This window comes from Melospiza melodia, chromosome 12, assembly GCF_035770615.1.
Source record: "Melospiza melodia melodia isolate bMelMel2 chromosome 12, bMelMel2.pri, whole genome shotgun sequence".
NCBI classification, from domain to species: Eukaryota; Metazoa; Chordata; class Aves; order Passeriformes; family Passerellidae; genus Melospiza; species Melospiza melodia.
In genome coordinates this window covers 5,829,964-5,842,374 of record NC_086205.1, presented here as the reverse complement: position 1 = coordinate 5,842,374, position 12,411 = coordinate 5,829,964, and the positions used below count along the sequence as shown (strand labels likewise).

Sequence of the window (12,411 nt, the reverse complement as noted above, 5' to 3'; positions counted from 1 at the left end):
CCTGTGAAGGAGATTTTTGTTTCAGTCTAGGGGAAATGCACCACTGGTCTGGTACTGAGCAGTTCTTTTCAGCAGGCTGCAATGCTGAAAAGAACTTGTCAGGAAACCCCACAAATGTGGTCCTTGGGGGTGTTTCTGAAGAACATAAGGCCTCTGGAGTCTAAGGCAGAATCAGAACTGCATTGGAGAACTGGGGATGAAAAAGTTAAAAGCTCCTTAAAAATTCTACAAATTTAGTGATTTTTGTAAGAACAGCAAAACTCCAGATTACTTAATGTCTGAGGTTTGTAAAAGGACAGATCTAACTGAGCACCCTCATTTTATTCCCTTCCTCCAGAAGATGGCAAAAGTTAGCTGGGCTTAACACAGGCAGAGGGAGGGGAATGTTGCAGGGCTGAGTGCCCCAGTTCCAGGTCAGCAGTGACATCTCCATGGAGATCACAGCCAGAAATGCAGCTGTGAGGAGTTTAAATTTTATACACCACGTGTGGAGACACAAATTGCAGTGTTTGTTAGTGCTCATGGTATGACAGAGCTTCTGCTGGAGAAAAATCCCTTGAGATTCACTCCTTAAGTGCCAAAGAGATTAGTTCCCACTAATGCAGCAGATATTTTGGCTAGGACACTGTGGAGAATTTGCATTTACATAGGAACTGTGACTGAAAAAAAGGAAGGAAGTATAACAAGTGTATAGAAAGAAACATCAGATTAAATACAGATTTGGCAATTAGGTAATACAATTTGACAACTAGGATTTTTTTCTTTTCATCTCAGCAACGTACTCTAGAAAAAGGAAAGAAATATTACTAACAAAATCAAAAGAGGCACAAAATAAGCTTTTATTTTTCCTGCAGTTAGTTTTGTTCCTATATTTAGCTTCTCTGGCAGTTTATAATTTCAATATTAGGAAAATATGAGTGTATTTGGGTAAAGTAATACACTGAAGGCTTCCTGCCAGCAGAAAAGGGGAACTGGGCACTGCTTGTTTAAAGGATGCTCCTGAGGTGGCTCAGCTTAACCTGATGCTTATCTCATAGTGAAGTTCTAGTTTGATTCTAAGCAAATTTGTCCTCACAACTCTTTGGCCTCAGGGCTTTGACAGCTGCTGTAGCTGCTGGATCGATGCTCAGAGAGGATTTGTGCCCATGGCCTTCAAGGGAAGGGAGCAATGGCCACTTTGGAGGATGTTTGACAGAAGCCAGCACACCAGCCAGCTGTGCTAACAATCCCTCTCCTGAATTCTCCCTGAGAGGAGGCAGGCTGTGCCCCTAACTCACAGAAAGCTCCAGCTCTCTTCTTGGAAGGACAGGGCAGGACCAGAGGTGGGGAAGGACATGGAGCTCTCACCTGTGCTTCCTTCACATGGAGCTTTGCGTGTGGATAAGATGTTCCCATTTGAACACACATTTTCTCCTTTGGACAGTGTTCAACAGCCCAGCTTGATCCACAGGAAAGTAGTGGTTGTGTCTTCTGTTAAGAGAAAATGTTCATGTCACAGTTCACTTCTACAAGGTCATATCCTTCAATCTGACTGGGAAATTTAAATGAAGTGATTCCCTGGCCCTCTGCTCCCTGTGAAAATGCAAATAGATCAGAACAAAACCTTGATTTTTGTTTGAAGTCTCTTAATATGTCAAAATATTCCATTTCCCATCCAGAAGCAGGATAAAATCATGTTATCTCAACATTTTTGGCCAAGCTGAGTTTTCTGGGTAAATTCAAATGTGCAGAAGGAATATTGCCAACAGTCTGTTTTTAGCAGCATGAGAAACAATACCGACCACGGAGAAGAGCCTGTGTCACTCCACTGGAATGACTCAGCGATGCTCCTGTCAGGAGCCGGCTCTGATGGGGCAGGAGAGCCCCTCAGTGCCCGGGTGTGAGCTCCATCCCTGGGTGTGAGCTCCATCCCCGGGCTGTGAGCTCCATCCCTGGGGTGAGTGTGAGCTCCATCCCCGGGCTGTGAGCTCCATCCCCGGGGTGAGTGTGAGCTCCATCCCCGGGCTGTGAGCTCCATCCCCGGGCTGTGAGCTCCATCCCCGGGCTGTGAGCTCCATCCCCGGGCTGTGAGCTCCATCCTCGGGCTGTGAGCCCCATCCCCGAGCTATGAGCTCCATCCCTGGGGTGTCAGCTCCATCCCCGGGCTCTGAGCTCCATCCCCGGGGTTGGTGTGAGCTCCATCCCTGGGCTGTGAGCTCCATCCCTGGGGTGTCAGCTCCATCCCTGGGGTGTCAGCTCCATCCCTGGGCTGTGAGCTCCATCCCCAGGGTGTGAGCTCCATCTCCGGGCTGTGAGCTCCATCCCCGAGCTATGAGCTCCATCCCCGGGCTGTGAGCTCCATCCCTGGGCTGTGAGCCCCATAACCGGGCTGTGAGCTCCATCCCCGGGGTGGCTGTGTGCTCCATCCCCGGGCTGTGAGCCCCATCACCGGGCTGTGAGCTCCATCCCCAGGGTTGGTGTGAGCCCCATCCCGGGCTGTGAGCTCCATCCCCGGGCTGTGAGCTCCATCCCCGAGCTATGAGCTCCATCCCTGGGGTTGGTGTGAGCTCCATCCCCGGGATTGGTGTCAGCTCCATCCCTGGGGTTGGTGTGAGCTCCATCCCCGGGGTATGAGCTCCATCCCCGGGGTGGCTGTGAGCTCCATCCCCGGGGTGGCTGTGAGCTCCATTCCCGGGCTGTGAGCTCCATCCCCGGGGTGGCTGTGAGCTCCATCCCCGGGCTCTGAGCTCCATCCCCGGGGTTGGTGTGAGCTCCATTCCCGGGCTGTGAGCTCCATTCCCGGGCTGTGAGCTCCATCCCCGGGCTGTGAGCTCCATCCCCGGGGTATGAGCTCCATCCCCGGGCTGTGAGCTCCATCCCCGGGGTTGGTGTGAGCTCCATTCCCGGGCTGTGAGCTCCATTCCCGGGCTGTGAGCTCCATCCCCGGGGTGTGAGCTCCATCCCCGGGGTGTGAGCTCCATCCCCGGGCTGTGAGCTCCATCCCCGGGCTGTGAGCTCCATCCCCGGGCTGTGAGCTCCATCCCCGGGGTTGGTGTGAGCTCCATCCCCGGGCTGTGAGCTCCATCCCCGGGGTGGCTGTGAGCTCCATCCCCGGGGTGGCTGTGAGCTCCATTCCCGGGCTGTGAGCTCCATCCCCGGGGTGGCTGTGAGCTCCATCCCCGGGCTGTGAGCTCCATCCCCGGGGTTGGTGTGAGCTCCATCCCGGCCGCGTCAGCGCTGCCGGCCCTGCCTGTGCAGCAGAGGAAGCAGGCACACAATAGCTCCAGCGGTAGGAAGCTTTCCAGCCTCCCCCCGGCTTCCTCCCCCAGCAGGGGCATTACCTGCCTGCCCACCCCTCTCTGCACCTTCCTGCAATCCCCCCGCTCCCGCAGCTCCCCCTGGGACAGAGCGAGCCCTGCTCCAAGCCCGCAGCATCAGGGCTGGAGCTCCGATGTTCCCTTGTGCTCTGCGGCAAGCTCCGAATGAGCTGCTGCAGCGTTAATGGCTCTGCTGCTGCCAGATGAAAGGAGGGCAGTACTCAGATCTAATAAATCAACAGATGTTCAAGCGGTTTCTGCCTTCTCTCTTCCAGTGCGCATCAACAGGAACGTGCTAAAGTGCTTTTTTGTACCGTTTAGCATCTGACATTTCAGCACATCTTGTGAGTGTGCATTAGGAGAATGGAATGTTACTATATTTGTACTTGCAGATTTGGAATGAGAAGAAAATCTGGAGAGATGCAATGTGCACATGGGATGTTTTCCAGAGGGGTTGAGGCTGAGGAAACCCAGCACAGTGAAGCTTGAGCTGTCTTGAGACTTCAGGCTGCAAATGCACAGAGTTTTGAAATGGAACTGAAAACTGGAGAAACTTGTAGCTACTTCTCCAAACCCAGCTTAACTGTGGGATCCCAGATGCCATTGTAAAATACTGAGAGCGTGTTTGATCTTTGCAGTTACTCTGAAATATCTTGTTCTTTCCTCGTCTCCTCAGGTGTGGGGGATGTCCCTCTGGCTGGTGCCTTCAGAAGGGCTGTTTTTAGGAAAACCAGGAGGCTTTTACTGCTGAGACCTGGCAGAGCTCTGAAACAGCCACTGCACATCAGAATGATCTCTCCCCATGCTCTTTCAGCAGTTTGCTCTTGGATCCCTCCTTGCCCATGCAGTGAGGTCCCTGGAGCCCCTGAAGCCTCCAGGCAGCACAGGTGTGTGTCTCTGTGTGTCAGGGCTTGAGGAGACCCCAATCAGCCCAAAGAGCCTCCCCTGGGCCCTGCAGCCACCTCTGTCCATGGCCCAGGAGCCCCTTGCTGCTCACCCTGGAGCCCTCAGTGCTGACCTGAGCTACAGGACAGCTCCAGCCATGCTCACAGCTGTGCCACAGACTGGCACTGAGGGCTGGTGCCAGCCCTGCCCTGTCACTGTGGGTCTGCCTGGGACACCTGCAGGGCACTGGCTGGAGCAGGGAGGAACCAGCAGCCTCGACTGCCTTCTGGCATGGAAGGTGGGTCTTGGGAGATGGGCTCAAGGCTTAACTCACCACAAGAGAAACTGAAGAGACACCTCTACAAAAGGTGCAGAAGCTCCTGCCTTGTAGATTTGTGCCCTAAAAAGTGGAGTCAAAATTGCAGAGGCAAAACTGGTGAAATCCTTCTTCCCCTCCTCTCCTGTATTTCTCCTCAATTGACTTGTTTGGATGCTACCTTTCCTTTCTAGGTTCATTTCTCTTCTCCTGCCCAGGCTCTGCTTTGTCTTTTTTTAAGAGTAACATCAGTGTTCAGGTGTCCTTTGCCCGCTCAGCCCCTGTGCTGTGCTGGCAGGGCTGTTTCCAGCCTTTGCAGTTTGCAGGGTTCCGAGGCTGAACTGCTTTTCTCCTTCCACAGGGCCCTTCCACTTTTGAATCGGTGAAGCTAAAACGAGCACCTTAAATAAGCCCACAGCTTCCAGGGCTTTTCCACTGCAATTCAGCCACTTCTCAGGCCAAGGTGCAGGAGGATGTGTCCCCTTCTGAGGTCCAGTCCCATCGCAGTGCCCCTGTCCCTGAGACGCAGAGGCAAACTGGGACAATGCTGCACAGGGGCTGTAGCCAGTCCGGCTTTGCCAGGTGAGCGCTGGCTTTAAGGCAGGGGGAGGAACGGAGCCCCGCGTCCCCAGCGGGGTGTGACCGAGCCCGGAGCAGTGTGACCGAGCTGTCCCATCCCGGTGTGCCCGAGCTGTCCCATCCTGGTGTTCCCGAGCCCATGCCGGTGTGTCCGAGCTGTCGCACCCCGGTGTGTCCGAGCCCATCCCGGTGTGCCGGAGCCCATCCCGGTGTGTCCGAGCTGTCCCACCCCGGAGTGCCCGAGCTGTTCCACCCCGGTGTGCCGGAGCCGGCAGTCCCGGCCGCCGCCGCCAGGTGTCGCCGCAGGGCGCGGGGGCTCCGCTGCGGGCGGTGCCGGCGCTGGGCCGGGGCCGGGGCCGGGGCCGGGGGCGGGCGGAGGGGCCGGAGAGGCCCAGGGGGCCCGGAGGAGTCCGGAGAAGCTCCGAGGAACCTGGGGGAGCCCCGAGGATCCCGGTCCAAGCGCACGGGCTGCACCGTGTCCCGGCCCGGTGCCTCCGTGGCCGTCCTTCCCCGCCGCAGCCGGGGGGAGCGGTGGCTTTGGCGGCACGGAAATCACAAACGGCGCGGTCGGGATTTGGGTCCCAGCAGATCTGTGTGTGTCAAGTGTCGGCTCTGCAGGGGCCTCGGCTCTGCTGGAGCGGCTGAGCGACAAAACCAGCGCGAATCCGAACCCTTGGTGAGCTCGGCAGGTGGGGGGAAACCTCAGCAATGCACAGGGGGGCGGTCAGTGGTCACTGCAGGTGTGAGGCCACTGGGCATTACCTGTGCACGCCCACTGTCACCTGTGCACGCCCATGGTCACCTGTGCGCACCCTCTCTTACATGTGCACACCCCCTGTCACCTGTGCACACCCTCTGCCACTGTCACTTGTGCACACCCACTGTCACCTGTGCACACCCACTGTCCACGTCACTGTGTACACCCACTGTCACTTATATTACCTGTGCCCACTGTCACTGTGCACACCCACTGTCACTGTCACTGTCACCTGTGCACACTCACTGTCATCTGTGCCCACCCTCTGTCACTGTACTACCTGTGCACACCCACTGTCACTGTGCACACCCACTGTCACTGTCACTGTCACCTGTGCACACTCACTGTCATCTGTGCACACCCTCTGTCACCTGCGCACACTCTCTGTCACTGTATTACCTGTGCACACCCACTGTCACCTGTGCACACCCACTGTCACTTGTGCACACCCACTGTCACTATATTACCTGTGCACACCCACTGTCACTGTATTACCTGTGCATGCCCACTGTCACTGTCACCTGTGCACACCCACTGTCACCTGTGCACGCCCACTGTCACTGTCACCTGTGCACACCCTCTGTCACTGAGCCCCACCCACTGTCACTGTCACCCGTGCACACCTTCTGTTACATGTGCACACCCGCTGTCATTGTCATCTGTGCACATCCATTGTCATTGTCACTGTGCACACCCTCTGTCACTGTACTACCTGTGCACACCCACTGTCACCTGTGCACACTCACTGTCACCTGTGCATGCCCACTGTTACTGTATTACCTGTGCACATCCACTGTCACCTGTGCATGCCCACTGTCACTGTCACTGTCACCTGTGCACACTCACTGTCATCTGCACACACCCTCTGTCACCTGCGCACACTCTCTGTCACTGTATTACCTGTGCACACCCACTGTCACCTGTGCACACCCACTGTCACTGTCACCTGTGCACACCCACTGTCACTTGTGCACACCCACTGTCACTATATTACCTGTGCATGCCCACTGTCACTATATTACCTGTGCACACCCACTGTCACTGTCACCTGTGCACACCCACTGTCACCTGTGCACGCCCACTGTCACCTGTGCACACCCACTGTCACCTGTGCACACCCCCTGCAGCTGTGTGGTCACGGTGTTATTTATCACCTGTGCACTCCCCCTGCCAAGGCTGCAGGTCACGTCCCGAGGGCGCTGTTGCCGGCTGCAGCAGAGCTGAATTTTCAGCTCCGTCTCTTGTTGAGGAGAAATCAAGTGTTAAAGGGCAGCCCTGGAGAATTGCTGCCCCTGGGTGTATCATTCCCACGGCTGACGTCCTTAGGGTTGCTGGCACATTCTCCACGGGGACTTAAAAAGCGTCACTTACAAGTACCCAATTGAATGTTCACTGCCCTTGCCCTGGGTGGAATCGGGCCAGCTAATAAATACATGTACAATTCTTTTTGGAGGAGTCTCAGCTTGACTGAAATCTTGTGGGAATGAGTTCCATAGGTTAATTATGTGCTGTCTAGAAAAGAATTTTATAATTTAGAATGTTGCCTTTCAAATTGCATTGAAGTCATGTTGTTCTTGTATTTTTAGAAGAGGGTAACCAGTCAGCCCAGAGCTGACAGCAGGACTTATACAATAGCTGTTAGTGCCTAAACGTGTGAAGTGTAAACAGGACTTGGGTTACTGCCTGCTCTTGTTAAGGTCCAGACTTTCTCAGGACTCACTTTAAATTACTTGTCTTCAGATTTGTGTTTTCTACCCTTTCCATGTCCTTCTATAGCCCTGTGTTCAAACATCAGGACAGGAAAGAGCCAAGCTGCTATCTCCTGTATTGAATGCTCCTACCAAGTCTTCTTTGACTCACTAGTTCTCTCTCCTGGGAAATCCCAGGTCTTTCAGCCATCATCTGAAATTCCCCAGGCCCTGTGTCATCAGGATGTGGAGAAGGTGAAGGAGGTGACAGCTTCAGGGCTGGTGTTTCACTCTGAAGCAGGCAGGGCTGTAATCTCCCTCCCTTCCCTTAGCACTGCTCACCATATTTTTCCACAAGCTCAGGAGTAGCTGTTACAATAACAACATAATTACAGCTGTACAGTGCTCACATACCTGAGGTTCCTACAAAGATTTTTTTGTTTCTCTGTCCTGTGCCTCAAGCATTCAGGCTCCCTTCAGTGGCCACACTCATTCCCATGACGGCTCTCCAAAGCTGTTTGCAGTCATGCCCAGGTAGATTTTGTACCAGCACCATTAGCTGTGAGCAGCAGTGTCTGACAACAGCCCTGCCTTAGTGCTTTACTGAAGTACAATTATCTCTTAAAATGCCCAGACTGGGCTGGCCTTTATTTTATCCCTGTAATTGAAATTTGGCTTCAAGTGTTTCTAACTACAGCCAGTAAATAGAGGCAAACCCCAATCCCTCAGCAGCAGTTCATTCACCCATTGTCCAGCAATGTCTCCAGTGATTTATTTGATGAGTTTCTTGGCTGTGGAGGAGATGGGGTGAGCAGTGGGGTGACAGGAGCACTGATGAAAGGGCAGGTTCAACTAGGAAGCAGCTAAAAAATTTGTAGAGTGCATAGGAGAGGAGTGTGTGTTGGAGATTGGAACATACATTTCTCAAAGGACTAGGAGGGGATGGCAAAACATGTATTTTTAAATAAGCTAGCATCCAGATTTTGTTACCCTTATTTAAGGTTATCCCAACAGGCCAACTCTCATATTTTATTGAAGTTTGCCCTTTTAATGCCTAGATTTTCTTCCTCTTTGGATTTTGTCCAAAGTAGGGAGCAGATATCAGTGAGTTTGCAGTAGTGCTCTGAGTAGAGGGAATGCCAGGACATATGAAAATAAGATAGCATTACTCATTTTAAGAAGTGGCAAAATCTGGCCTGTAGATATCACTGCTATTTTCCCACTTATCCAGAGTATTGGTCATGTGCCAGCAGAAAAAGCTGCCAACTAAAACGTTTTAAGAAAGGAAACACTGTTTGAAGCCTGGCAGTAAATGTTTTCCTTCCCCTGAAATATGTGCTGAACATATATAAAGAAGCAAGAATCAGGGGTGTCTAGTGAGGTTTAACATTCTGTAATCATGATGATGTATTTGTTAACATTTTCACACTTTCTTCTTTAATAGATGAACATTGTAACTAATGGGTTTTAGTTAGAAACTACTTAAACACTGAAAATGAGAGTCAGTTGGATAAATCCATTAAAAAGGCAGTAATATAGAATTAAAATGCCAACACCATGAATTCTTTGTCGGTTTAAAATTCCTTTGCTGTTCTGCCACTTTCTTTGTTCCTCTGTGCTGCTGTTTTTCCTTGTGGCTGAAAACATCAGATGACCACGAGGGCTGAATGTGCAGCGGTGCTGCCTCCCAGGATGTGTGGCTGCAGCTCTAAGCCCAGTGTTCCAGCAGCCAGGATCCACGTGGCCGATTGTTTTGCAGACACAGTGGTGGCGTATTTCTGCATTTCTGAACTTGTTTTTCAGGCTCTGAGGCCGCCTGCACTGTGGAGTTCTGCTGCGGAACAACAGAAATGAAGCACTTGTCAGGCAGCAGCAGTGCGTCAGGGCAGAATGGAACTCGCAAGAATAAAGTTTACACCAGGCAACAACAAAATCTACTGTGCCATTCTGTGAGGCAACAAAGGTAATTTGTTATGCAACATAATGAGGACTTGTGTGTGATAGGCAGCAGTGGCTCTTGGTTACAGGGCACTGACATCAGCAAGCACATGCAGAGCTCACATACAGAATTGCTGTACACAGCACAGAATTCACAAGCTTGGTTGTTATTACAGGGGGTTTTTCCATCTTAAAACTTGCAGAATAAACAAACACATTGAGACTGGTCCTGCAGTCTTTCTGTTCTGGGTAGGGCCTTCCTCATTTCCTTTTGGGCTGGTCTGTGTCTCAGACTTGACCGTCAGCCTGGGGGCCACGAGGGCAGGGTCACAAGTGTCACCCATTTCATGTGGCTGTGACACATCTGGCAAGCCTGCCAGCCCACACAATGACAGGGGAAGGGCGAGGGCAGCGGGAGAAGTTAGACATGGTCACAATGCTGTTTGCTGCTGCCCAGAAGCCTGTGATGTGTGATTCCACAGGCCCCACTGCTGCTGTCCCCACATGCACTCCACAAGGCAGTCATGCATCCCTCCTGGTGGGAGGCAGGGGTCCTGCAGCTGCTCTGCAGACTCACTGCAGTGTGTGCACAGAGCTGGCAATGCAGCCCTGGCCTGGAGAGCAGCAGGGCTCATCTGCTTTGCCATGTCACCTCTCAAAGCAAACCTACCTGCTGCTGTGATGGGGCCTCTTGCTCATGATGACTTAGGCTGCTCTCTGCCTCCAGAGCTGCAGTTAGACCCAAAGATCCTGTTTGCTGACATTCCAGTACTGTCTCACAACTGCTTGTGTAACTCACTGTTGGGTATGTGTTCTCCTGGCCCACGCTGAATGTTTCCCTTGTCATCCAGCTGAGAGAGTCTGCAAGCAATCTCTTCCTGAGAGCTGCAAGGGAGAGAGTGGGCTCGAGCTTCACTGATGAATTAATGCAGGAGAAATAAGGAATCAAGACTGTGCCACATGGCCTGCAGAGGACTGAGGTGAAATTGTGTTTGTAACCTTTGTCCTGCAAATCTGTGGGGCTGGTTCTGTTTCTTCACTGTACCTGTAACTGTACCTTGCTCATGACACTTTGCAATAGTCATAGTTAAACAAACAGTGCAGTTCCACATGTGCCGTGTTAATCTGCAGTAAATGCTTGCTTTTTACCTCAAAACCTGCTTGGCCAGACCACATCAGGGGAAGCTGCTCCTGCAGGAAAGTCAAAGACCCCCATTGCCTGGCGTGCTGTACCTGAAGCATCATTGCCAGTGGCAGGATGTTGGAATCCTTCTGCCTGTGCCAGTGACTCAGCAAGGGCCTGATGTGTGTTTAGTCCTGCTCAAACAGGAGCCCAGCTTCCTAGCACAGTTACAGCAGCAGTACAAATAAGGGTGAGCCACTGAGTTAACACTACCTTGCTGAAGTGACTTCACCTCTCAGTGACTTGGGGGGGACAGGATGATCATCACTGTGAACTTGCTCTCTGGTGCTCCTGGGTTTAACCAAACACACTGAAACGGCTGAAGGAAAGTGGTGAGACAAGCACTGCTCTAGTGCTTCATGGTGTAATGTTGGACTTGACACTCAGGTCAAGGTATTCAAAGTAGGATGAGACTGAGAAAAATGTTGCTTTTGGTGCCTGGAGGGGGACCTGTAGTGTGCCAGGTGCCTGCCATTCAGCAGTAGCCTCCTCACATTAAGAGGCAGATGGGTTTGTCTGGCCCCTTTCTCTAATGCATTTTTTTTCACAGCCTCTTGAACAATAGGGATCTAGTCCGGACTGAAATATTTTAGAAGCCACTGTGACAGAAATACTTCATGATGATACTGGTTATTTTAATTTAAGACATGCTGATTTAATTACCAACCAAAGTAATTAAATTAAGTCTAACCAAATTAATATTGCATCATAAGAAGCACTAAGATTCCATACTGTGAGGATAAGAGGCAAACCAACCAACCCTTTCATGCAGAAGATGCTATCTGGCATTTGCATAGATATTGTGTATGTAATTAAAGCCATCCTTAACATGTAATGCTCTTATTGCAGCCCTTGCTATTTTGTAGCAGTTGGTACATCTTATAATGAACGAGTATAAAAATATCCCAGGGACTCTAGAAAGCATTGCAGTGACTTAGCAGACAGTGATGCTCTTAAAGTAAACTCCACAAAAAAAAAAAAAAAAACTCCAAGGGAAACTCGTTTTTAGCATCCACCAGGATGAATGCCACGGTGCCTCAAGGAAGCGAGGGCAGAGTGTGCAGTGAGGGCAGAGCCGGGGCTGGGCCGCGGAACGTGGGGAGCTGAGCGGCAGCTCCGGACAGCCCCGGGCCCTGGGCAGGGGAGCGGCAACTCGAGACAGCCCCGGGCCGTGGGGAGGGGAGCCAGCCCCGGTGCGGTCCGAGGGCAGGAGAGTCAGCCCCGGTGCGGGCCCTGGGGAGCGGAGCCAGCCCCGGTGCGGTCCGAGGGCAGGGGAGTCAGCCCCGGTGCGGGCCCTGGGGAGCGGAGCCAGCCCCGGTGCGGGCCGTGAGGAGCTGAGCCAGCCCCGGTGCGGGCCGTGAGGAGCTGAGCCAGCCCCGGTGCGGGCCGTGAGGAGCTGAGCCAGCCCCGGGCAGGGCCGTGAGGAGGGGAGCGGCCACTCTAGCCAGCCCCGGGCCGTGGGGAGCTGAGCCAGCCCCGGTCCGGGCCGTGGGTAGGTGAGCCAGCCCCGGGCCGAGATGAGGGGAGCCAGCCCCGGTGAGCGGCTCCCGGCCGTGGGGAGCTGAGCCAGCCTCGGTGCGAACAGTGGGGAGGGCAGCCAGCCCCGGGCCGGGCCGTGGGCAGGTGAGCGGCCACTCTAGCCAGCCCCGGGCCGTGGGGAGCTGAGCCAGCCCCAGTCCGGGCCGAGAGGAGGGGAGCCAGCCCCGGTGAGCGCTCCCGGCCGTGGGGAGCTGAGCCAGCCGCAGTCCGGGCCGAGGGGAGCTGGCCCC

General features: G+C 53.3%; 1 long non-coding RNA gene across 1 annotated transcript; it reads left to right on the top strand.

Moving 5' to 3' along the window:
* The first annotated feature begins 5,474 nt into the window (after positions 1 to 5,474).
* On the top strand, positions 5,475 to 11,477 carry LOC134423518 (uncharacterized). Its single transcript, XR_010029143.1, has 3 exons — positions 5,475 to 5,752; positions 9,325 to 9,484; positions 10,311 to 11,477. It is a non-coding gene; the product is annotated as an uncharacterized LOC134423518 (long non-coding RNA).
* Positions 11,478 to 12,411: the final 934 nt, after the last annotated feature.